Here is a 27,657-nt window from a genome sequence, read left to right as displayed (position 1 = left end):
ACAGCCCTGCTGCACTGCCAGGCACATCCCACCAGGTAACCCTCAAACCACCTCCTCCTGACAGAGCTGCCCCAGTGCCTGAGTGGGGCAGTGCCTTTCACCTCCACCCAGAGCAGGTTTCTGGCACATCAGAGGGGAAGGTTGCCACAAATCCCAGTGTCAGGCTGAATGCGAGGATAACTTGGCAGTTGTACACCAGCAGAGGTGTTAGCCTTCATTGTCAGCTCTCAGAGTGATTTACAAAATAATTTTAAAAATTCATGAACCTCCTTCTTTGTAAAGCATTGTTGTGAAGTTGAATATTTTATTACACAAGGCAACCATCATTCACTGCTAGGGAAGGGTGTGAGACTGCTGTTTTGAAAGGCCAGGATGCTGGGATGCCTGGCATTGGAGAAAAGGCATTCTGGCACTGTATTTAATGGCTAGTCACCTCAGCAGCACTTTCAGACCTGGGTCTTCTGAGAAAGGACTCCTGACATTCAGACCAATTTTTTCAGATTTCCTTTCTATGTGTGCACCTTGGTTGTGATTATTTTTTTTTCCTTTTTTTAGTTCTTTTTCTCCCTATGATTACAAATTCATTCTCATAAAATAAAAGCTGATCTAGTTGGAAATAGAGGTTTTCAAGGTCAGGGGCAAGTTTTCCATATGGTTCATTGTGTCTGCAGCTGCCCACCCAGGACAGCACAGCTCTACTGAGCTTTGCAGGCAGCTCCTTCCCAGTCAAGAATAAACAAACACAGAAGAACAAAAAAGCAAATAGTTCTATTTTTGTGGCAGTGAAGAAATACAGAATTGCCTTTGTGGATAATTAATAGGCCACAAGCTTTGTCCTGAGTTTGCAAGCCTTGGGACAGAGCCCACCTTGTCTGATCTCTTCTTGGTTTACTTGGTTTAGCTAGGATGGCAGTTTCTATAATTGATCAGGAGTCTGTCTCTGGTTTGCTTTTGTTTGTCTGTGATGGAGATCTGCACTTTTATATAGACAACAGTAACAAGCAGGTATTCTGGATAGAATGGGATATTTATGACTTCAGCAGAATGATGCAGTGTAGAGAAATACAGGCTTGGAATGACAGCAGGGATGAGAAGAAGGTGCAGGATGCAACAGAGAGAGGTGGAAAACATGGAATACAGGAGGTGGGGTACAGAATTGACACTGGAGACACAGCAGCTGTAAACAATTCACTAGTGGTCAGTTTAAAAACATGCAAAATGGTGTGTGTCCTCTTTACCCATAAATAAGAATTTGACTGTAACTTGTTCTGCATTACTGTGTGACACTGCAATAAGAAATAAAATGCTTGCCTGCCATGTTAAGAGGAGACTGGCAGCTGTGCAAACCTGGTCACAACACTAAAATCCAAAGCCCCCAGGATAATTTAAAAACACATCTCCATGAGTGGTGTAAACCCACTCAGCTGCACTGAATCAAACGTGTTCTGGTCAACTAGAGCTTGAACACAGCCCATGGAACAGGATTAATCATGAGAAGGACCATAGCTTGGGATTTATTTCTTTGTCTTTTATTGGAAAAGCAACCTTTCCCCCACAATTTATTAGTTTAAAGCCTGGTATTGACCTAAATTTGAGATGGTATTGGTAGAATATAACTCTGTGCCTCTGTGGTTAGTTACAGCACAAACACCTTCCACATCCTCATTTTTCAGCCTGTCAGTCCTGTGCTGTGGGCCCCATCTGAGCCACCCCAGGCTGGCACAGAGCAGCAGGATTCCCTGCCCCAGCTCAGGGATGGCTCAGTGCTCTGAGCACCACTGGCTGCATGCTCAGCTTGGCTATCCCTGCAGACAAGGTGCTGGTTTTCACAGGGCTGGACCCACCTGTGCTTGTGTGCAGCAAAGGGGGTGGTTCTGTTAACTACTCCAAAAGATCAGGTGGTAGCACAGTAATATTTGACAATGATCAGAGTCTTCACCTAGGTTATTTTGGCAATTTAAGCTACTAAACATCCCCTTTAAGGTACTATGATTATTATTATTATTATTATTATTAGTATTATTATTATTAGTAATAATAATAATAATAATAATAATAATAATAATAATAATTAATATCCCCTTTAAGGCTTATTATTATTATTGTTGTTATTATTGTTATTATTGTTATTGTTACTAAATATCGTCTTTAAGGTTGTTTATTATTATTATTGTTATTGTTGTATTAGTATTAGTATTAGTATTAGTATTAGTATTAGTATTAGTATTAGTATTTTTTCTGACTTCTGTAATACTCGAGCTCCAAGATCCAGCCAGAAGAGAGGTGCTCTCCCCAGGGCATGGGCAGCCTGGCAGCACTCAAAGTACTGAGCATTAACATTTCACACTTGGGTGACCTGCATCTCCTCGGCCCCTGCTTGCTGCCAGGAGTGAGGGATGTGTCTGTATTGGCACCTGGTGTTGTGCTGAGCTGTAAAAGCAGGTCCTGATGCTGGCATTGCTCATGGGAGCTGGCAGGTCCTGGCAGGTACATGGTGTATGGTAACAGGAGACAGCCATAAATCAGCATTCCTGGGTTTTAGCATGTTTTATACTCCACTGAGTTCAGCTGCTGACCATTGGCCCAGGCAATCTGCTTCTGAGGATGACAACAAGCACCTTAAAGCATGAGGAGGGAGGGATACCTGCTTAAATTTTGCTTTAAAAGGGATAGTGACCACTCACAGAGAGTAACATCATAACTATGGAGGGACAAGGTTAGCACAGTACTCTTAACAGGGCAAAAGTCCCATCAGGTGAGTAAAACAAGCAGAGAGAAAAGCATCTTAGTACAGTTTTAGGAGCAAGGACACTTCCTTTAAGAAAAACAGCAAAATAGACCCACTGAGCATGAAAGAGTGTACCCAAAGCAGGGCCTGTTGCACTATGGAGTGAAAGCATATCAAGCAAGATATTGTTAACCTGGACATAAGCATGCTAGAAGAGCATATCTGGTGATGGTGTGTAAGCATGCCCTGATGTAACACCACTAATTAAATAAACAATGAACATGCAAATCTAAGCAGAAATGTAGAAATAATGTGTATCAGCAAATCAACCATTCAGGAATTGTAGGCTTGCACAAATAGGGGTATTGGAAAAATGTGTAAATTGTATGATCTGCAAGAAAAGAGGGTGTGAAAGGGTGGGAAAGTTGTATGGGAAACAAGAAGAAAATATTCTTAAGGGCTACATTAGTTGCAATGTAATGCTAGTTTTTCATGAAGACTAATAATTAACCTATATTTGTTCTGAAATTTGAAACTGGCCTGATGCCAGTTTTCAAACACACCCACCACATGGATCTGTTGATTGCCTGGTCAGTACATGCAGACATAGAGGACATGTGTGTGTGTTCAGCTGCAAGAAAGGAGAGAGGAGAACATCCAGGACCTGAGCTGCTCTAGCCTTGAAAGCCTGGCCAGAGGCTCTGGGCTATGGCCCATGGCAAGGTCAATTACACAGCTGAGGTGGGCAGAAAGACACTGTGCACTGTCTTTAAACACTGACCACAGCCAGCAGCAGGGCCAGCCAAAAAGGTTTCTCTCCACACCTCCTTTTTGGCACCTGCACCTGTCCCCTTTAGCCAGGAGCTCTGAGTGCTGCTCACTGCAGGGAGGGCACATCCCCTGGAGGTGACCCCTTCTGTCCCCTTTAGCCAGCAGCTCTGAGATGAGTGCTGCTCCCTGCAGGGAGGGCACAACCCCTGGAGCTGACCCCTTCTGTCCCCTTTAGCCAGGAGCTCTGAGATGAGTGCTGCTCACTGCAGGGAGGGCACATCCCCTGGAGCTGACACCTTCTGTCCCCTTTAGCCAGCAGCTCTGAGTGCTGCTCACTGCAGGGAGGGCACATCCCCTGGAGCTGACCCCTTCTGTCCCCTTTAGCCAGGAGAGATGAGTGCTGCTCCCTGCAGGGAGGGCACAACCCCTGGAGCTGACCCCTTCTGTCCCCTTTAGCCAGGAGCTCTGAGTGCTGCTCACTGCAGGGAGAGCACATCCCCTGGAGCTGACACCTTCTGCCTCGTTAGACACCAGACCAAAGCTCAGACTGGAATGCAGCAAACTTCAGCCTCCCTGCCACCAATTTGCAGGTGGAGAAAGAGAGGGTCAGTGATGCCACAGCACAAATCAGAGAATTGCATTTTCAAGCTGGCAGTTTCAGGAATTTCATATACCATTGTATCATGTGTAATGCATATATACTATTTTAAGAGTGTATGTTATATATCAAAAACATTTAATATTCCTTTTCTGTCCATTCCTCTGCCTCCTTTCTGGGAAATTTTTCTACCCCAACACAGATTCTGAAACACTGAGCAGCTGCAGAGATCTTTTAGATAACAGCAATATTCAAACTGTCACACAAATATTCTCATAATTAGTGGTTTTTTGCAATTTTTTTCTCATCTTGAACAAGTTGGAATTTTTATATCCATAATAGTTTTGCATTTTTGGTTACCTTTGTAAGCACTACTGTGAAGACAACAGTTCTCTCCCTGCACTCTGAGCTCACATTTGAGTTTGGCACACCTTCAGATTGCCTTGTGCAGGGTACCCCAGTTCTCAGACACATTTTCTCAGGTTGTGTTTTCACTCAAGGTGCATGTGTGTACTGAGAAGCTTTCAGAGCTCCTCCCACCATGGGTGATGCTATTTCCCTTGAGGTCTCAGGCCATTAGACTGGCTGGTGCCTCTGGCCAGGTGCTGGTGACAGCTGAGGTGGCAGCACCTCTGTGGGACACACACACACCCCCCAGGAGCTGCCTGGGGCTGCAGAGCTCTGGCCCTGGCACATGGGCAGGGGCTCTGCCTGCAATGGTTGCATGGATCACACCAGGGCAGCGTTCCAGGCTCCATAGTTAGGGACAGACACAGGACCCCTCTGCTGGGTAACTGTGCATCTCCAGAGGGAGGGAATGAGTCCCTCGTGTGACATCTCCCTGCATTTGCCTCCCTGACAAACTATTTTGCAAGTGCAGAGAGGAATGCTGCTCTTTATTCAGTCACTTATTACATGAGGCTGTGGTACTGTTTGAATCACAAATTGCATGCTAATGGCCTAATTCATAAACCATTGACATTTTTTATGAGCCCTTAACATTCAAAAGTGAAGAATTTGTGCTCAAAAAATAATTTGCATTGCAAAATTCAATAATTTAGTTTCTCATATTCATTAATGCCTAAGCCCACACCACATAACTTATCCCAGTCTAACTACACTTCCCAGAACACTGATAAACACAGGATACACACTAGTTCACTAAAGGGCTTCTATTTGCAACTAACTCTTTACCTGCACTGATTGATTATGTTTGTAGAGAGGAAAAATCCAGCTCTGCAGCAAGCGTGATGGATGCACTCAGCAATGGCTGCTCTGAAGCTGCTTTCTGCTCTAATCATGTTTTCCTCCAATGGCATTAACTACCATAAAATATGAGATCATAAAGGGTAACGATATCAGACAACAAAATCATCCTGCAGACTGCTCAGTCCCACTGTATTAGGGAAGGATTCATGTTTCATTAATGAAAACTTGCTTTGCTTTTGACCTGATATGGCTAGTTGTGGAAACCAGACGAGAAAACTAATAACAAATGTGCAGCTCCTAAATCATGCACAAATTCCTAGTGCTTAAATCACCCCCTTTTACAGGGAGGGAAACTGAGGCACATGGACAGCAAATAACCCAGTAACTCCTGCAGGGTCAGCTGGACCTGCCTGACTCTGCCCAGTGCTAACACACTCCTGTGGATGTGCACATGCTAAGGTGATTGGTGTTATCTAAATAATCTTTATAAGTCATTTTTTATGTACTGACAGAATAGTTCTGTCCCCCTGAGCCTCTGTCCTTCCAGGACAAACCACCATTTGTGGTTGGATCATGTTGGGGGTAATTTGGGGACCCCAGTCTCCAAAAAGAGAGGTGGTTGTTTCCTGGGTGGAGGTGGGAGTCTCTGTTGTAGGTGTCCTTGCAGAAGTACCTTCAGCTGCTGTAGGTGGGACCCCAAACTGCTCTCCTGTGGTCCTAGGGGACTGTTCCAGCATGTTTAATTCATTGCTATTGGTGTATCTTAACTAAAGACAGCACACCTCTGAAGTAGCATAACTACATACAAATCACATAGCAACAATTGCTGTTAACTATTTACAAATAGTGATGCACAGCTTGATCCCTTCCACAGCAGAAATCACCAGGGAGTCTCTGGAGGGCCAGGCTGCATTCTCCACCCAGTTTGTTAACTAACACATTTAGGCATTCAGACCAGGCTAAACACAGCAGGAGCTGCCTGGGGCAACTCCTGCAACTGCCCAAAACTCTGTCCCAGAGAGCTCCTACAATAATAATGCCAACATTTAATTGTGATGGTTGGTTCAGTCCCTCCTTTCCAGCTGGTCTGCTGTCCCAGGCCAGTCCCTCACCCCATCTGTGCAGGGACTGCCTGGGTCAGAGAATCAGTGGTGATGGCACCTAGCTGCCCCCAAGCACAGCCGCAAAAACCAGATACACCACAGCTGCATGTATTTACTACTGACCCATCCCTTCTGTGCCCCAAATCTTGCTGCAGTTTTTGATGTGGGGTGCCCAGGTGCCCCCACCCCACAGCACAGCAGAAGCTGAGGGTGTACAGCTGCAAACCCAGCATTACCAGGGTAAGGACTGTGCTCCATCTGCACTGGCATTGCAGATAACAAGCTTTACGTGCATCTTGAGGGTTTTTCTGTTATACATTTATTCAGTTCTAGTAAAGAGAAAATGATAATTGACTGGATAATTCACCAGCATCTGTTCCATCCCAATATAGGGTCTGAACTTAGTTGCATTTGAAGCTTTCTCCACAATAGAGTAGAGGAAGAGATGTTTATTCTAGATCAGTGAGTGCTTTCCAGTGTCATCACCACGTTGAAAGTGACACTTACAGTCTCATTTTTGGGTTGGCCCAGAGGTTGCAGACACAGTACAGGAAAAGCAGCATCAGGAGTCACACAGGCACACCCTTGAGGAATGGTCTGCAGGACTCTGGCCTTTGGCTGCACTCTTTCTTTCTTATTTCCAGTCAGCACTTCATGTTCTTTTGGAATATTGGTGTCTTTTGCAATACAGCAGCTGAAGTTGCTGATAATTAATAAAGAAGCAGCTACAATATATTTGCAGAACTTCCTGCCTGAGGTTGGCTGTTAAACAGACCTGAATCACAGTTCCATAATTATGTGATGGCAAAGGCTTTGGGAGCTGCTGAACCATGGACACTTCAATTTTAAAGGTCAGATGAAATGCTGATTTGCTATAAAACAAATCAATACACACACCAAAAAAAAAAAAAAAAAAGGTTGAAAAATGTGAACTTCCACATTGCCAGTAGTAAACACATGGATTTGAGACTGGTAGATTATGTATGGGTGTAATGAGTGGACAGCACTTCTTCCTCTTTGCCAAAGCCAGAGCTCCATGAGGCCTCAAGGACACAGCACTCAGATTTCAGATTTTTTCATTTCAGATTTCAAAATAGAGAAAAAAATCCCATGCAAGTCTGGCTCTAGTGAAAGCTGAAAAGTTGTAGTTCTTTTAATTGCATAATTTTGGCACCAAGAAGGGTGGAAGATGCTTGAGGCATTTGAGTGGTCTTGGGTCAGTCGTGTTTTTCTGCTTCCCTCTCTGGCTATAAGCTCTTGAAAACATTAACTGAGAAATGAGAGCTGATCTCTGAGCATTCAAATGACGTGCTATTTAAGACAGTTTATTTTTTTGGAATTTTTATTTTTTTAAATGACCAAATTAATAAATCTCTTTGAGTTCTAGAAAATATGATCCTCATAAATAGAAATTACCAGATCTCAAGTGCCACCAACTTAACAATACAGCTCTAAAAGGTGATCATTCTGATTTTGAGCAATACTTCATAATTCATCTCTGAGGGTCAAATAATTGGGTGACATAAATAAAGTGATGTTTTTCTGACCAGTATGAACTTTAATTTTTCATAGGCCCATTTCAACATGTCCTCCTCCAAGCTGGAATCTGTAATTATGAGTCTGCCTTTCATAAGACAGACTATATTTCCCTTAAAAATGCATAAGCCTCCCTATTATTGCTGCACAGCAGATGGAGTGGCAGAACAGAGCTGCCTTGTGGATTGTTAAACCAAACCATTGCTGGGAAAAAAAAACACCACAGAAGACCAAGATCAGTAATCATTTCAGAAAAACAGGTTCCTGTGCCCCTCCAATATATTTCTGTGTTACCTCCATAGCAGAGGCTGATGAACACATGTATTTGTATGAAATGCAGAAGCAGCATGAGCTTAATGTTACAACTGCTCCTAAGTGCAGTTTGCATTTGTAATTTAAAGTTGTTTCAAAGTAGTGCAGGGAACTAGGGAGTTGTTTGGGGCGATGGAATATAGAGGATCATTACAAGCACTTGCAGATCATATTTTGCTTGAACTAATTCCTCCTGATACTTTAATATCAAACATAACCCATGCCCAGTTTTACATCTCAAATATATTTGGTATTTCAAAAAATAATTAATAGTGTCAGTTTTATTAATGTGTTAAAATATGAATTAAAAACATGACAAATCAACGGGAAACAGCAGTCTGTTTTAATGAATATTTCATACCGTGCATCAATAAATCATAGATCAAAGGGAATGGAGCACATTCTGCAATACTACTTTTCTGTCAATGTGGGGTTACTAAAAGTTTTACAAGTTGTTTTGGCACTTACTTAGTTGCACATTTGAATTAGCATTTTAGGAGAGAAATAAAAAAGTTATGGCACTGAATCCCAGGAGAGTCTGGTGTTCATAACAGATTTTTCTGCTTCATTATAATTCATTGCTTTAAAAAAAAATCTGTGGCTGACCACAGGGTTGCAGGTCTGTGTGCCCAGATTATCTTGCTGCTCTGCCTCCCCAAGCCAGGCTTTTCCCAAGCTTCCCACATGGGCACTGGCAGAAGGTGAAACTTCTCCTTAACAGGGCATCTTGACCTCCTTGTCCATCTTTGTGACTGATTTGCTGCATGGCACTTTGAGTTGTGCAGATCTTTCTGATGCATGGAAGGGCTCAGATATGGGTGCCTGTCCTATCAACTGTGTGTGCACAGCCCCTCAGATCCTTTAGTGATGTATGTTGTATAAACATCTTTTTCACATCTGAAACAGGAACCAGAACTGCACAGAAAGTAAAAGATTCAGATGCCCAGGCCCTCTCCTAAGCTTTTGGTTGGGTGATTGATCAGCACTGGGAAAGTTCACTAGAGATGGGGATATGGCCAAGACAACTTCTCATTCAGGATCTCTGACCACCATGGTCCCAGAACTTCTGACCCACATCTCCAGAAGATGGGAGAACAGCAAAGATGGGCACAAATCTGTGATCTGCCCTGTAGGTGTTCCCACACAGCATATTTATCTGTGTGATGCCACCAACACCCTCCCTTTTTCTAATGGAAAACCAGGGAGGATTACACACATTCATTTGGTTAAAGATGCAAGGCTATTCACAGTAATTAGCTGCTGCTAATTAAGTAGTGAGATCAGGGATAGAAATGGAGACAGAAGTCATTCAGGGTATAACTGCTGAGTGATGTGATTTTGCTGTACTTCACTGATGTTCCACAAGAACATTAAATCCCCAGATCTCTGCAGTGGGCAGTGATGAGTTTAAGTCTAAAAATTATTATACTAATGCCAGAAAAGGCTACAGGACATCTTTGAGGGTGTAGATATTGGGATCTGTTCTTTTCAGCCTCATCTCAGAGACCAGGTCACAGTACTGTGTCCTGCCCCATTGATTCCTCTGGGAGAGCCCCAGCAGTGCTGTAACGTGGAATTCCCATGTAACCCCAGCTAACACAACAAAAACCCAGTCAGAAAGGGGAAAGCCCTCTTGACCATCAGTTTGCTTTCATCATATTGAAACAAATTCAGTCTTTGAGGACAGAACTGGAATACCAGAATGTGCAGAGATTAATCTGAAACTAATACCAATTGCTTCCTATCACATTAAGTATATTTGATATAATTACCTTAAGAACAGCATCAAAGTGTTATATTGTTGAAGCTGCCAGATGGAAGACATGCTCTGCTGATAGCAAGCATATCAGACAATGATATTGAAGAGACTTCTGAAGAGTTTTAATTAATCTCTCTTTTTTTATATAATTGACATTACATTGGGCTCATTTGTTCTGTGGAACCCAAGCACTTGGCTCTTGGTTACAGGACCTTAATGGATAAAGGTTTCCCTGAAGAGAACTAATAAAAGTCGAGGTTCTCAGCTTTTATGAAAATGACTGCAGGTTACCTTAAAGAGAAGATGGTTTCCTCCACTATGTGAAGCAAAACTTCATAGATCAATGTTGACATAAGATGGTGCTTAAATGGGTAATTTTTTTCCAGGCGTTTATCTTCTCTGGCTGAGACCCATTATTTTATTGCCCCGGTTGGAAACCACCACACTGCATGACACAAGCATGGTTTTAATTAGTCTGAGAAGTTTTAATTGGGAAACAAAGGGAGATATCTTATAGATTGTTATTGCAACCTTTAATTGTCTGACTCGGAGACCATTAATTATCTTGATGGGGAGATGACACACCTTTCTGAACTATGGCACTCATATTTACAGCACCTTTTACAGAATACAGTACCTGTTGACTTTCTTCCAGCCTTTCATTAAGGAACTGCTGTGATAGGAATTAACTACAGTAATTCCATTACAAAACCTGCTGTCCAGTGGAATTTTTCTGGAAGATTAGATTTCTGAAAGGGAAAAAGGCCATTTAAGCTAAGCATTTCCTCAAGGCTCAAAGTAAATAACCGATGAAGAAGGTCAGAATGAATTTAGAACTCTTAAAGGTCTGCTGTACACTTGCGTGCAGTGTGCGAAAAATAAACAGTGCAGCTTTCCAGTACAGTGATTTTTATTGTTTTAAATGTTTCACATTTCAGTTTAGGGGAGAGATGAGAAGCGCAGAGGACAGGATCTGATCAAAATGATTTTACTTGGAGGAAGAGCAGCATTTTAAGCAGACATTTCAAGGTTGAAGTGATACTGGTAGCAGTTGCTTGGCATTAACAACAAAGGAAAGACTTGTTAAACCCACTGGGGCAGAACAGCAGAGGGGAACCTGGTGACCTGGGGCTCAGCTGGTGCCACAGTGCATTCACCACGTGTAGGGAAGTGCAGAGCACAGGGCTGGGCAGCTATTGTGCCTGTGTTTGATTAATTCTGTACTGTCAGCCTGCAGAGGGTGGCATGCACTGCCTGCTCTCAGCTCCTCTTCTACAGCAGACTTGCTTTCAGGACTTGGTCAGTTTTAGTAGCTCTATAATTGAGTCTGTATTGAGTAAACTAGTTGAGAGACTTTTAACCTTACTTTATATTGCCTTACTGGAAATTCAGGAGATTACTTTAAACTGTGTTAATATAGTTGTATTGGGTTGGTTGTTTTTTTCCTGGAGGTCAGCAGTATCTACTCTGCTCCTGTGAAAGGAAATTAAAATATTCCCTGGGCTACCACAGGCTAACTAGATACTGAGTTTATTTTAAAAGTACAGCCAGGTGACCTCTTTTTTTGACCAGGAGCAGGTGGACAAGTGCAGGCTGGAGCTTTGATCCCATACAAACCTCCTTCCCCACCAAGCTTCAGCTGATACAGATCAGTGGGAGACAATATTGCACTCCTGCTACTGGGGCTGGAGTAATGAGGGAAAAGGGTTATGTCTGAGTCATGGAACTCACAGGTGTTTCACAGGGACTGGCTCTGAGATGGAGCTAAGGACACAATTGAAGTTATTGTGCCTTTCCTGCACACACCAAGAGAGGTAAAGCTAATCAAAGCAATCTGAGCAGATGCTGTCTATAACCAAGAGGACATGCCCTGACAAAAATCACAGAAACGGGTTCCCCTTTGTGTGTGCTCTGACTGACCTACGAGCGGGGAAACAAAGTTTTAACAAATCCTTTCACTTGGGGAAATCTTTCCACAACTCCAGGAGTCGTTAGGCTTCATCTGCAGTAGCTACAGTCACTGGAAGCAAAGTGGCCATCAGCGGTGCTGGAATGTCTCTACAGCACAGCTTTTGCAAATTAAGAGTCTGATGCTGCATACTGATTGAATGCTGCAAACTACTTCCCCCTTCTCTGTCCTTTATTTCTTCTTCTCTCAAGTTGCTGTCAGGAGTAATCCCTCTTCTAATATACTGAGATGGGCAAAATCTCTCTTCAGGGTTTTTCTGGTTGGTAGTTTGTTTTTCAATTAATCTCAGGGAGGGCTGTGCTGGGTTGGTGACATTGGTTTGCTCCTCACATGTGCAGCATTGCAGCCGTGGCTGTGCTCAGTGCAGGACCTGCAACAGGGAGAATTGTCCTGCACTGGTCATTTAGGCTTGGCACCAGCCCCAAAAACATATATGTATCCCTGTCATGGGATGCTCATTTTAAAAGTCTGCTCACCTGATGGTGGAAAAAAAAAATATTGTTCTGTGAAAAACTTAAGCAGTTTTAAAATATATATAATTATTTATATATTTATATCAACAGTGATGGCACAACTCCAGGATCACAGTGACAACTGAAAAGAATGTGTCTTGGGGCTACATTGGTAGTGAGGAAACACTAGTGTACAAATTTATGTTAATAATGTGGATATACACCATAAATCTTGGGGTTTTTTATCTGTTCATATGTAGTCTACCTCCCAGCCTGCAAGAGAAGCTGAATTAGCAAGGCCAGCCTGAGTGCCTCAGACTTTTGGGGAGTTTTCTCTCTGGAAGCCAGTGGCAGCCTCATATCTTTGTGTGAATATGTGATCAGGAATATACCAATTTAGTTCATTGCACTGGAAATATAGCAATTATTTCAGATATAGCTAAGTACTAGAGTATTGTAAAAATTCTTTGTAACCAAAATAAGTGGAAGAAAATGTAACTTGGTTTATAATTATCCTAATACTAAATTTTAATACATTCTTCAAAAATTCTATTTAATGTGTCTCATCTAACTGTTAGTTTTATTAACTGCCTCTTAAATGTTTAATTTGGGGGGGGTGCAAATAAGAGCAGAGCACACAGTGGAGACATCAGCATGAATAGACTCACTGGTTTTGTATTCAGGTCAGTGCTGTAGGCAGAGAAGTGCAGCAGGCTGGACTCAGGAACGCTGTAATGACTTATTAAACTGCAAACTTTAATGGCATGCTGAGCCTCTTTTAATGTTAACAAGCATTAACTGTATGAACTGATGCAGACTCAGCTCCAAAGCCTGGTGTCTCTGGGATGGCAGAAGGGGTGCATGGAGCCTGCAGGTGTCAGTGGCTGAGTTTCAGCTGGGTGGGCTGAGCCCAGGCTCTCTGCTGACCCTGAGCTCAGAACTGCTGCTGCAGAGCTGACCCTTCATCTCCACTCCTCTGGGCAAAGGGGAGCCCTGAACCATGCTGGGACTTAGGACTTGGGGGTGCTGTGACAAAAATCCAAATTTTTAATGTTCTTCTTTTTTGCCCCCTCTTTCCCTTCTGACTTTTGTTGCAGTTTGTGTGTTTGAAGGTGTTTTTTTTTAATATATTAAGACCTTATACATGAATGGAGATTTTTTATTTCTTTTACTTTAGCATGTCAGGAATTGAAAATGACACCAGAAACTCTTTCCAATATTTGTGGCTTTTTCCTTTAATAAGCAATTTTGGTTGTTGCTACAGTCACATCATAGGAGTAGAAATTACCATTTTTCATCATTGGTGAGCGAAAGGAAAAATTAAGAGGATTCTTTTTTAGGGTTAGAAGTTGTTGTTTAAAAAGTCTCTCATTCCTACTTGCACTTGCCTATAATTGGTTCTTATCTAAAGACCAAGACAATGGAAATATTTTCCCAGGGGTATTGGGCACCAAATAAATTTGTGGACCTGGATTTTCAAAGGACCAAAACTAGATGACAAAAAATTATCTGTTTTTATTTTCTTCATGTTTCAGAGTTTAGGTGCCTTTTTTGAAGTGTTTGGAGCCAAGAAGGCACATGAGCAGCTGTGCTCTAGGAGCACAAGGATCTTGCTGTCTTTGATAGGGTTCCTTGCTCACCTGGAACAAAGAGCTTTGCTGATCTGGGGGAAATGTGAGTGACTCAGGAAAATCTGCTCTGAGAGGGTGAAAGGCTCATAGCTGTGCAAAGCTTCAAAGCAAAATCTCAGTTGTGTTTAAGATGCTCCTGGCATGAGCACATACATTTTGAGTTTCTGTACCTTTCCTTTTTACCCCTTCATTTTTCACATTAGCAATAGCTGCTGATTGTTTTAATACCATCTCTGTGTTGCTCAGAAAAGACAAAACTCACCATTAGGAATTCAAAGGCTCCTGAGACTGAAATCCCAAAGAGCCATTGAGTATGGCAGAATTAAATTATGTGAAAGATGATCTCAAACCCTTGAAATTACTGCACAGAGCTCCATAAAGAACCATGAGAGGGGAACAAAGTAACAGCCAAGCCTATTTCAATATAAAATGAAGCCTTCCATATTTGATTCCTTCCTCTGAAACCTCCTACCTACACCACTGCTTTCTCCTGCTGGCTGGAATCTGACTCCAGGTTCCAAACATCTTTACTGCCAGGAATGGCCTATGGTCCCAAGACATCCAGGGTAGTGGGGTTCATAATATTTATATCAAAACTAGGCTTTAAACTGGATTTCCAGTGAGCATTCTCACAGAAAGGGCTCTGTCAACAGACAGATTGCAGGGAAACACAATTTCTTTAATTGATAAATGAAGTCCAAAGGCGAGGCAAAAGTTTGGGGCACCCAGCCATCTGCATTCTGTTAAATTTCTGTGCACCTATCACAGAATGAAATTATTTGGCTGAGATTATCAGGTGATTCCTTTGTGCTCTGAATTGGGTTGAAATTCCCTCATTTCCTGAGCTGGCTCTGGCACATTCCTCCATGGGTTTGTCACCAGGTTTTCTCACTCCTAAAAAATGGGTAATGCAGTTATCCCAACACACTGGGATGCTGACAAGCAGCATCAAGTCTCATGATAGCATATAATGACTCTCATTTTCAAACAAGAAAGAGAAATGGTGGTTATTGGAAAATGTTGTTAGATTTTTGTATTGAATCTTGCATAGTAACAGTATAATTATAATGTGTCATCTCTGGCTCAGTAATTTGACAATTCAGTTCTTTTTTGGGGGGCAGATGGCCTACAACATACCATATTTTTATAATTAGTTTATTCTCTGCAAACTCAGTATGTAATTACTCCCTCATTCATTACTACTTTCTTTGAAATCTTCCTTTTCAAGAACTAATAAATCCTCCAACACAAGTGAAGCTTGAATTTCTCTTTGTACTCTTCTCTATCCTCTCTAAGGAGCTTTAATACTTACCACCCTGGTTATTTCACACTCCAAATTATTTTAAATACATCTTCATCCTCGCCCTCTGTATGACTCTTGGTCACCTTTCTTTCACCCCATTTTTTAAAGAATAGTGAATTTTAAGATGAAGTTTTCTTGCCAGCAGGGTTGGTACATAAATAAGCAGAGTCTATAGTGCAAAGAGCTTCAGGGAGGTGTACATATCTGTGTGCTACATTCCAGTGAGTGATGTGAGAGCACTCTGCCTCACAGTGCCAGTGCAGCAGGAATCTGTAGAAATAAAACCACCTGATTTCTTTTTTAATGTTGGAATCCCTGCTGCAATACTTTGTTCGTTTTCAATTGTTTTAGGCAGTGACATAATCTTCTGACAATAAAGTTTCCTTCCAAATCCAGAGCCTCCTATGTAGTTGCAGGTGCTTCAAACTCTCTCAACCACCCCTTTGAGCCCAGCTTAAAGCTCTGCTCTGAGCTTTGCTCCCCAACAACAGCCCCTTTGTTGTGGTGCTTATCTGGGCACTGCCTGGGGCCTGATGCTGCTGCTCCAAAGTGCTTCCCATACTGAAATAACAGGCTCAGATTTTCAGGTTACCCACGAAATAAATCAAGTCTTTAACAATAAAATAGCACAAACATGCAAACTTCCGAGGAAATTTGGCTTTTTCTCTCCTTCCTTTTAGGTTCTGCCTAATTTCAGACTAGCTCTGTTATCTTAAATTTAAACCATATCATGGGGACTGAGATTTTCAAAGCAGCTTAAAGGATTTAGAGACATTTTCCATTCAAATTAAGGTTCTTTCTTTCAAAACCCTTTTCATCACCATGTCTTGGTGTTTTTGTAGTTGTTCTTTAAGCAGTGCTTCAGTCACAGAGAAATTCTTTGTGCTGCTACTTAATGTTCCCCAAAAGGGCAAAGAGGGAAAGGAGTGGGAGAATGGGAGTGCTGTGCATTGCATTTGCTGTCTGCAGCATCTCAGTGGCTGAGCAGGGCTTCTCCAAAGTGATTTAAAATCCCCCTGCCCCCTGTGACAAACTTCAGCTTTTCTCCTGCATCCAAGTACGTGGGAGAGGGAAAATCTTCCCAGTTCCTGTCCTGCTGCCTCATTTTGGCACTGTCATTATCAGCTGTTCTTCTGCCTATTTCTTCATCCCTTTCCTGCCTGAAATGGTTCCAGACAAGAAATGGCATTGCTCTCCCACAAGATCCTTGCTTTCTTCTCTGCCTGCACAGTACAAGCTCCTGAAAACAAACATGTCATGGGGAGCTGTGCTCTGCACCAGAGCTGATGGCTGCATGGGGAATTTGTCACAAATTGTAAGAGATGACTGGTGGTGAGCTGTATGCCATGAGAAATTCAGATTTCCCTGGGTCAGAGTAGCCTAGCTACATGATATCAGTGGCTGTTTGATTCAGAGATTATCATTGTGACACTGGCACATATTAAGAGCTGGAAAAGACCCTATAGAAACCATTTTCAAAAAACCTGCACACAAAGAAAATAATTTACATTTACTAAAAATTTTGCTACAGAACTTGAGACTAGACACAGTCTAAATCAGTTTAGATTTTTTTTCCTTTCTTTCTGATTTAAGTATTAGCCAAATTCAATTCTATATAAATTTTAATGTTTAATATGTAAGGGTCCAACTTATTTCAAGATGCGTTTTCTATATTAAAACCTATCACTTTAAAAATTAACACATTCTGCTGCAGTGGGTATCTTAGACCAGCTGAAAACTTAGTCTGGAGGATTTAGTCTTCCTTTAGGTTCAGAGATCTTTGTTTCCACAGTGCCACACCTGCTGAAGGCACAGTGCCAGCACAGCCCACCCTTGCCAAAGGGACAAGAAACACACACAAGGAGTGTGAGTGGAATTATTGTGTGTGTGGCTCCAGTCCACAAGTGCTCATACCAGCTGGAAAAGTTCTGTCCAAAACTGTTCATGCTAAATGGAAAAATGGCCAAGATTAAACAGCTACTAGGGAATTATAAATTTTAAAAAAATAAATAGAAAGAAGTGATGGGCCACCTAGCACAAAATCAGCAGGAAGGAGTGGCTCTTCCAGTGCATCACACCCAAAAACCTCCCCCAGTGTGTTCCACTTTTTGATATATGAAGAATCCCCGCTGCAATCTGGAGCCTGGGGGTTTGTCTGGGCAGGTACTGTTCTGCTGAAGGGACAGCACAAGCTTTTTACAGAGACAACATTTTAGATCCTGTTGAGTCACAAATAACTCTTCAGGAGCTGCTGTTTTACTCTCTGCTTTTTGTAAAGCACCTGGGAAAGGCACAGGGTGAAATGCTGAGGCAGCTTATCTGAGTCAGGCAAAACTATTTAAACTTTGCCTAAATGAAATAAGAGCCCTGATGATGGAGTTATTGCCCCTCAGCCCGAGTTCCCTGCCTCAACAGAGCACAGCCCTGCCTGGGACTGCCCAGACTCTGGTCTGAGTTTCTCAGAACCATCTGTGCTGCACCTTCCCAGACAGTTTTTCCCTGCAGGCAAAGCTTGACCCCTCTGCTGCAATTTAATCCAAAGCACCCTTCAGTGTGGTGGCTCTGTGCATCCTGATCAGTGGCTACCTGCTGCACTAAGGGATGATGGCTGTAATTGTATCCAACACCTTTAAGAAGCTGTATTTTTTTATTTTTTTTTTTATGAACCCATTATAAGCCCTGCATTAAAGTCCTTTTTTTTTCCCCTTTCTGTTTTATTTTTATTTTGCTGTGGTGTTTTGTTTTCAGGCCATTTCCTCCCAAATTGTAAACATGCAGCTCCATCAGCAGTGCAGCTAGTGAAGCCTGTTTTCAGCAGATTTATATCCCATTGGTTGCATTCCCTGGTGTCCAGCCCCATGCAGGCTCCTTCCCAAGCTTGCACTGCACTCTCTCATTTCTGCCCACCTTCTCAGCCATCCCCTTGTGCAGGAGCTCTTTGTGCCTAACAAATGCAGTGTCAGGCTGTAGTTTGCCCCTTAGCAAAATCTCTTTCCTCACTGAGGTTTCCTGTACTGGAGATGGAGAGGACTGGATTTGATAGTCCTGCCCCTCATGGCATGAGTGTGACATGAACAGCCACAGACATAACTTCAAGAAGCCAGAATAAAAAAAAAAAATTATTTATCTCCTCCTCGTTTTTGTTTTTTTTTTCTTAATTCCAAATTTGTTCCCTACCCAAGTCTCTGCCTCCCTCCTGGAGGTTTGGTGCTGCAGTCACAGTGCACAGAACAAGGCACTGTTGCAGTTGCAGGGGAAAATGTACCAGCCTTGGCCCTCCTTGAAAGCTGAATTCAATTATTTATTGATAAAATCCCCTTGACAGGTAATTTGCTTCAGTATTGGGCTTCTGCAGTGCAGTGTAACTGGTGTTGGATATTGGAAGGAGAAAGAGATATAATGGAACACTCTTTCTCTTTCTGAACTGCACAGGCTTCTTTTAATTTATTTCTCTTCTTTCACTATGTTGAAGCTATCCTAAAAATCTGCCAAGTTCATTGTCAGTATCAGTTTTAAAAGCCTTGCAAAACACAGATCCTTAAGTTCCTTTCAAATTAATTGTAATATTGGACAGTTAGTTTTTTCAGTCTTTTCTAGTATTTTCAGGAAGAAAAAGCTGAAAATCAAACAGGAATTTGTATGCTCACATGTCCTCTGTGCTTGTAATGGTTACTACCAGCTGTGATCACCAGGGAAACAGCAGGTTCAGAGGAATTTATTCCAGTAAATATCTAACAAAATACCATATATTATTAAATAGAATATGGGGGTTTTTGTACAAAAAAAAATTGAAAGATTAAAATTTGTCTGTCCTCAGGTCCTTTGCTATAAAGGGCAAAGTAGATTGGGCTGTAACAACCTTTACTAGCAGAAAATGATGGACAACTTATCTGTAGAGAAAGTTTCATCTTAATTGATACCATCAGCATCCAGCCCAAGCTTACAGAAGTCAGTAGAAAACCCTGTGCTAATTTTTGTGGGGTTTGTGCCCACAATCCACTCATGGGTGATTTATAAGTGGTCTTATTTGTTATTGTAGATGTTCTGTTGCACCAAAATGCTTACTCCCTTTCTGAAATCTGCTAAAATGAATTATACCTACCTGTTCCTTGCACACTGCTTACAGAACAGAGCTCCAGAATGTTTCTGCATCATCTTTGATCTCTGAAATGGAACCGACAGCCTCTCGGCAATAACCACACTCACGAGATTCCTGATACTTCCAGCCTTTCACCTGGATGGGAGAACTGCACTTTGCTTTCTTGTCCATCCCTGTAAGGATTTAGCTGTATAGCTTTCAGACCAAAGTTCTGTTGGAATTTAGCATAGATGTGTGAACGGGGTTTTAACTTGTCTGTGTCAGTTTGTTGAACTCATTCAGACGTCCCCAGCTGTTAGGAAATGCAAACTGCTTTGTGATCTTCTCAATAAACCTTGACATCCTATTTAGCTTTTGAGGATGATGAGACAAGCCAAAACATGAGGGACTTGGTACAGCTGAAAATGCTGCAGAATTTGCAGTCTCTGCTCAAAGGCAAAGTATCCATATCCTATCCATATCCTATCCATATCCATATCCATATCCATATCCATATATCCTTTACTGAAGTGCTGTATTTACCTTGGTGTGACCATTCCAAAGGGAATGTCTGGTGTCACCTCTGCTTCCCTTAGAAGTGAAGTGCCTGGGCTTTACAGCATCATGTACTCTACTCATATGGATTAACAGATTCCCCAAGCAGCAGAATAATATTCTTACAATAACAGCTCATTGACAAAGAATTGGACTTCTGGGACTCGTTGCAGCATGTAGCCTGAAATCTGTGACCAGCCCTTGGATCCAAAGATGGATCCAGCATTTTCTGGAGCAAGGGATATTGCACAGCAGGTATTGTAATCTAGTGAGGTTTTACTGCCATTCTGTTGACTTTAGACTGTTGCACTGGCTCACAGGACCTGAAGGATTGTCTAATGCCTATGCTAACAAAGTAGTGAGGAAAACATACAGGCAAGGGTGGCTAATCATTCCTAAAGAAATATGGATGAGAGGATAGTGTGTGTTGTGTATACTATCCTGCTATATCCATATTCATATCCTATATAAAACCATTCCAGAATCCCATTCCTTAAAATACATTCTGGGAGATTAATTTGAAAACTAGTGTGGTGTGAAAAAGGAGTGAAGCCAAGGCAGATTGTCATTTGGAGCAAACTGGCTGAAATAGAAGTAGCTACTCTAATGAGCCACTATCTTTACTAGCCTTCTTCTGAGACTGCTTTTAAAAGGGGGGAAATGCTCTGTAGCACTGTAGCATGATGTTCTGCCTTGCTGACCATGTGCTTAGGCAAGAAGGGATGTCACCTCCATTGCTAACTTTCGTGATAAGGATTTTTCTGTCTCCAGTTCTGGGCTCTGTTTGTCCCACTGGCCCCACAGCAGCATTGGCTCCCTCGCAGCCAGAGCCAGGAGAGCAGGCACATGCTGAGTGCACACATTCTCCTTGCTTCTGAGGAGCCAGACCTCATCCATCACCCACAGTTGCCTTTTCCCCCATGCTGTTGTCAGCCAGCCCAAGCCAGGAGCACGGCGACCCTGCTTCTCCAGTCCCAAACAGTTTGGAGACTCTGGCCAATTATTTGCACTGCCCCGAAGGAAACTGGGAAAAATCATCTTTGGAAGCAGACAGATTTTGCTTGCTGTCACCAGAAAGGTTACTTTCTTTAGTGTCTGAAGGCTCTGGTGGATCAATTCTTGTGCATGGGAAAATAGATTAGAAAGACGCCGTCAGGTACGCTGTGCACAAGACAGACAGATGGAGACAGTGGTATCTATCTGCTACAGGGAATTGTCACAGGGCCACAACTCATCACACTGGTTCTTAGAGGGCTTAATTTGCTGCTGGTAAATAATCTATTTTTTATTACCTCACATCCCCAGATTGTCAACATTCTCAGCTTTTTGCCACAGCTAATTAGACAGGCAAAAGCCTTATAGCCTAAAGAACAAGTCTGAGCTAAGCACCTGCCAAAATATCTGACTTTTTTTTAAGAACTGGAATGTCAAAGAGTGAAGGGGCTGCAGATCACATTTAAACGCTTTGAGCATCAATAAGATGATTAGACCCATGAGGCAAACGTTCAGAATTTCTCTCAGACTCACCACTGAGAGAAGGCGAGATAAAACTCTGATAGATAAAAACTACTGTGCAACGGTACCAAAGCTAATTATTCTGCTGAACTCTTGGAGAAATCTTGCAGGGATGTGTTGACAGCATGCTCTGTGTGGCCACTTCTGTTCGGGAAAGCAAAATTTAATTGCATATGTGAATGAAGTCTCTCTGTGTAAAGTATATCTTTTGGAAATGAAATCGCCTGAACCAAAACAAAGAATGACCTCACCATTAGCCAGGCAAGGCTGATTTGGCAGGGAGAAGGGAGGTTTTATCATTTTCTTCATGGTGGTTTTATTTGGTTTTGCCATCTTTATTTAAAAATCGTGTTTTCAAACAATTAATTTTACAAGGAGATTTTACAAAAATCTCTGCACCAAGGACAAAAGGCACTGAATGATGCCACTGTACTGGGCAAGCAAAGAGCAGCAAAGGTATCCCTGCAGTCCCTGGGTGTCCTCAGTGACAGACTCGAGGTGTCACTGGCTCAGTGTCCCACATTCCTGCTGAGCCTGCTCCAGGCTGGTTCCACCCAGCACAGGGACTGCAGCACCTCCTTTCCCTGCACTCCATGGCCAGGAGCAGGTGTGTGCATCCATAAAGCAGATGGGGTGTCCAGGATTTGTACATCTGAAGGAAGAGGTGGTGTTAGAGATAGAGGGAAATGGCTCCCAGCCTCTGCAGCCTGAGCAGCAATTCACTCAGTGGGACTGTCACTATTTAAGGAGTGGTGCAATCAAGCTATTGACTACCTTATGCTTTCCATGGTTATGAGCCCCAGCACCTCTTTGTGCCTTTGGAAGTCATCCCAGAATTTGCTGACTTGTGATTACTCATCAGGGACCCCGTTCTCTCAGCTAAAGCGAATAACCTGTTTTCCCCTATATTAACTTTTACTGCAATAACTTCTTGTACTTTTCTGTTTCTGATATTGCAGAGAGATGGAATGGAGTTCAAGCAAGGAAAGTGGAGATTTATCATCTGTCTGCACCAAAGTATAAGCAGTCACCAGCTGATGTCATACATTGTTGATGACGTTGATGTTGCTGAAAAAATCTCTAAGACTGAAAATAGTAAGGATAAAAAAAAATTGGCAGACTGTGTGTTTCTTTTCCTGATTGAATAGAAGGTGATAAATTTCTTTTGGTTCCATTTATAGGAATGGTCTTTTTTTATATTGATTTGCTGTTCTTAAAATTAAAAAAAATAAATAAATAAAACCACCAAATAGTTTAGGGCTACAACAAAACCCACTGTATTCTGCCAATGCCTTCTGAGTAGCAAACTATAATGCATCTTTCTTCTCATTCTCCATTCTGAAGATGTTCTCTCTCTCTGTCCCTTCCATAATTTCTATCTAGATAGTTTTATATGTTTTGAAACCAGCCAAACTTTGAGATGGATTTTACCTTCCCTCTTGTATGAACTAATTCTGCTTCAAACTCAGCCTCCAATGCAAGACCACTGTAGCACCCCCAGAGGAATCCATTGTGCAGAGTTCAGGGTTATAACCCCAAAACAGGCACAGGGAGGGGCTTTGACTCTGTGGGGGCAGATGATGCTTTATGGTAATCCTACTCTCCTGTCACTTCAGTCTTGCACACAGTTTATAATTTGGGTTCCTCTGAGCCCTGCAAGCTGTCTGAAGTGTTTGTTGCATAGATGGACCCCCAAAGCTCCTGTTGAGGAGCAGCTGGGTGGGTGGCTGGCAACTGGCCAGGGTCAGCCAGCACAGATGGGGAACTCTGCATGGTCATGAGTGAGAAGAAAAGTCAAAATGCTGACATTTTTATTTCACTTTTTTAGTTGAGGCTTGAATAATATTAAGTGCTTTTACTTATTGTTGTTTACCTAAGACTTTGAAATTCAAGTTCTCTGTGTCTCCCTTTCCTATTGCAAGGAAATGAATGAATTCTTGTCACAATTCCTTCATGTCTGAGATACTTCGTGGTGTTTTCTCCCCTAGGCTGAAATGTCAGTAAGAAACTGGCAGGGCTCTACAGCCATGGTCTGGCTTTGCCATTCAAAGTTTATCACTCTGCTGAGGAAGCCTTGAGGATTCCCAAAGCAATGATGTGAAAATCAAGGTAAGCAGTGACTAAATTAAGTGCAGAGACTAAATTAAAATTGGACATTGTATTGTGTGCCCATAGCTGGAAAGGGAAGTTAAATTAGAAACCAAAAGGCCCTGTGGCCACTCTCTTTTCTTAGCTCTGGATTTAAAAGTCATCACATACATGGGCACCTGCTGCAGAAGGTGGGGAAGGAACTGGCAATGAGAGCTGAGGTGAGGAGCTGAAGTGGTCCTGCTCTCACTCTCTCTTTTTCACACATAAATATGTACATGTAGATGTCTTTCACATCCTTCCTTGTGTCTTTTTCATAGGCTGCTCTGTCAAGTTTAGGTTTTTTTAACTAATTTAGGATTTCACATACCCAGTGAGAGCTGCTCAGGCTGAGCTTGGCTTGTTTGCAGTTGGCACTGAGCTGCACAGCTTCTCCAGGGGTGCTGAAGCTTGGGCTGCAGGGTGTGAGCTCACCTGGGGCTGTGCTCAGGTTGCACACAGGCAGCCAGAGCTGCAGTTTATCCACAGCCTGTGATGCACCTCCACCTTCCCTGGCAGCCAGGTTAAGCCATCCCAGAGCTCCCAGCCTCGACAGGGAAATCACTCATCTTTCTGGCTCCCCTAGCCTGGAAATGCATTCCCTCTCTGCCAGGACTTGAGAGAAATGCATCCATAATCCACTGCTCCTGTTTATAGGAGCAAGGCTTGCTTTACTGTGCTTGAATTTAAATAGAGGTATTTGCACATCCCTGATGAATTTTTCCACCTGTATTTTATCCATAATAGACTGCCTCTGTACTAGCAGTGACTGATCAATTGTTTGGGGGTTGTTTGTTTTCAAGGCAACGCGTGGGTGATTCTCGATCCTCCCCTGTGACAGAGCCTGCTGTTATCAATATGTTACTTTCTTTTCACTGGGAATGTAGCTTGCAGAAGGCATGGAAAATAAATGGTTTAACTCAAGTGACAGCTAGGGAACATGTCTGGTAAATCGACTTCCAAAGCCTCTCCCCCCTTGGAAGTGGCCAGGGCAAGACCTGCACTTGCAAAGTGCAGTGCAGTCTGAATTTTTTTATCTTTTTCTAATTAACAGGAGTTAGTCTTTCAAAGTATCTGCAGCAAGTGAGAACCAAGAGGCTGGAGTGTATGCCCTCTGTGGTCTCTAAAGAAAGAAATGCCTTTGCTTTTCAAGGGGAATAGGAAGATTAGAGAGAAGCCTGACTTGGGCTGTCAGGTCTCTAAAGCAAAATCCACGCTTGGTGGGGCCAAAGATGCAGTGCTCATAGAAGTGTGTGAGAACTGTGTTTTCTCACCTCAGTTCAGGTGCAGTGAGCAACCAGATGGAGGGAATGGCATCTCCAACACAGATGTGACCCTCAGGGGTGTGGGTGCCCCTGCAGAGCAGCCATGAGGACACAGCAGGGCTGGGAGAGCAGCTCTGACTCCAGCATCCCTTCAGTTCTGACCAGAGTGCCAGAAAGTTGTGTCCTGCCAAGGACCAGAGATGGTCATGCTCTCTGTACCTCCTTTATTCCTTCCACATTTAGTTTATTTGCTTTATCAAGGCATAGAGACACAGAATAGTCCTCACACTGTTTTTACCCTTCCTCCCGTGGAGGGGGTTCTGTCTCATTTAGTGGCTTTAGGCAGTGCTGAAGTTCAATGAGGAGGAGCAGGGACTCAGCTGGAAATGCCAGCGTGCCTGCCAAACTGTCACCCGAGGTGTTTTCAGATGAGGATGTCTGCAGGAATTACACTGAGCCTTGGCACCACCAGGCAGAGCAGCTCTCTCAGCTCTGCTGCTTTCTAATACAGACAGCATCGGCTGTCGCCCCATTAATAAGCTGGAGTGTACTGAAAATTAAAAAAAAAATGACTGGAATTCTGTAGGAGTAACTTTTATTGCCAGGAAAGAAACATCTCTCATATAAAGGGTGAGTCCATTGCTGCAAATTCAGCTGATTTTCCTGTTTCCCCATCCATTTCACTGTGGCATGTGTGTCCTGCAGCAGGATGCCCTGGAGGTGCTTAGGGGAGCAGCACAGCCTCTGCAGTGCCTGTCCCTGATGCTGGTACCTGCTGGTGCCTGTGGGATGACTGGGTGCTCTGGGAACAGCCCTGTGCACCAGCAGCTCTGTGTGGCAGCACTGGGCACCCTGCACAGCCACCAGCCCAGCCTCGAGGAGATGCTCCAGCTGTGCAGCCAGCAGCATTGCTGAGCTCCTGCTGCTCCTGGGCTGCTGAAACACAGCTCCCCTTGGAAAACGGGTTTCTAAAAGTGCCATTCCTCACCACAGTGCTTCATTTCTCCCAGAAAATTTTTAGTGGGGATGTTTTTTGTTGGTTTAAGTGTAAGGAGAGAGGATTTCCCTGCCTATCCACGAGCTCAACTTGGTCTCTGTCAAGCTGTGCTTTTTCTGGCTCATGCTTCATTACCAATAATAATAAGAGTTTTCTGAGCAAGGGAGATCTCGAGGCTTTAGCATTTTCACCATTCAAATGTGAGGACTATTATCTCAGTTCTTGTAGACCTGAATCCTCCTTGCCTGTGTGGCACCCTCCCAGAGTGGCACTAGCACAGCTGAGAAAAAACAAGCATGAGCCTTTCCAACAGTGAAAATTTCAAGGGTATTGTCTCACCCAGGTCCAGCTTTGTGTCTGTAACACTGAGATTTTTCACTTCTTTACAGGACATCCTACAGATTTCTGTCTTCTTTCTATAAATCTTTTTCCTGGTATTCTATTTGTATTTTACTGGCTTAGCTTGTGAGGCTCTTTTCTTTCTATTTCATCCTTTTGTTCTTAGTTTTTGGATTCATAGGTTTCCTCTGAGGAACCATCTGGAGCAAAAATATATCTGTTGTCCCTCTTAGGTCTTACAGCTAAGAAAGATAGTAACAGAATTTGTGCCTGGTCCTTTACCTGTTCTCTCTGATTATCCACTGCAGTTGAGGATGGGTTTATTGTCAAATTCAAAAAAATAGGGAAAGATTGCTGGTCCAGCTGGAGGAGTGCTGCTTTGTGGTTTGTTTGTCTGGGAGATATTTTAAGTTGGCTTGAACACTCTGATTTGTAAGACCAGGGTTGCTGAAAAGCAAATAAAACCTTGAGGGGGTTGGAGACTTTTTTTTTTCTTTATTCTAAAGAATATATTAGCCTTCAGTTCACAAATAAATCACAAGTTCCAGAAAATCTGAGTCTCTTGCTTGAGTCTCTAGCAGGGTATGAATAAATGTGTACTCTGTTGCAGCATGCATTGGGAGTTGGATATTTCTGCTTTGCTCACCCTGATTGTTTGATTCTGTATTTGCCTTAGCCAAACCTGACAAGTGTTTCATTAATTTGGGGAATGCCAGAGCTTTTGAAAAATTAAATATCTCACTCATGTCACCTATTTTAATTTCAGTATTATTCCAGCCAAGGGATGTGAAGCTCTGCTGTGGCTTTGTGCCCAGGAACAGCGTTTCAGGTGTGCTGCAAGGCAGTACAGTGCATTTCCTGCAATTCCTGACTGCCTTGCAGAGTCCAGTAATGCTGATTTTCTCTGAGGCCAGAATGGGAAGAAGCTAACTACCTCTTTCAATGCTGATATTTGTATTTAGAGCTGAGTTTCCTGGTCTGGCTTTGCCTGTGCCCTCCCTCAGCACTGCTGGCACAGGGGTACAGTGCATGAACTGCAGTCAGTGCTCAGCTCTCCTGATGACATTCCTGCTCTAGTGGCCAGGGATTTTGGGGACAGGACTAGAGAAACCTAACTATTACCAAATACTGGGACCTGAGTCTTTGGAAATCTTTTAAGAGCCTTTTGGTTCACTCTAAAAAAATGTCTGACTGCTTCTGACAAATACTGGGAGTTTTACAGTCTGGTTTTCTGTAGGAATTCTTACTTACTTTCAATAGATAACTCAGTCTGTGTGTGTGTGTTTTCCTCCATTGTAAATCTCTGAATCTATTGACAGACTTAAACTCAGTCTATCACAAGTTAGAAGTCCTAGAAGAAAAAGATAATTAAATTTCTGTATATTTTCCTGGAAATAATCAGATGCAAGA

At 42.7% G+C, this 27,657-nt stretch overlaps 1 long non-coding RNA gene across 1 annotated transcript in view; it reads left to right on the top strand.

Moving 5' to 3' along the window:
• Positions 1-27,657, top strand: part of LOC130259274 (uncharacterized) — a 68,237-nt gene that overhangs the window by 30,345 nt on the left and 10,235 nt on the right. Inside the window, exon 2 of the long non-coding RNA XR_008841605.1 lies at positions 23,508-23,628. This is a non-coding gene — a long non-coding RNA (uncharacterized LOC130259274). The remainder of the gene's footprint in view (positions 1-23,507; positions 23,629-27,657) is intronic.

The sequence above is a fragment of the Oenanthe melanoleuca genome, chromosome 14, assembly GCF_029582105.1.
Source record: "Oenanthe melanoleuca isolate GR-GAL-2019-014 chromosome 14, OMel1.0, whole genome shotgun sequence".
Classification (NCBI taxonomy): Eukaryota; Metazoa; Chordata; class Aves; order Passeriformes; family Muscicapidae; genus Oenanthe; species Oenanthe melanoleuca.
The sequence above is the reverse complement of the archived record's forward strand: the minus strand, read 5'-3'. Positions and strand labels throughout refer to the sequence as shown.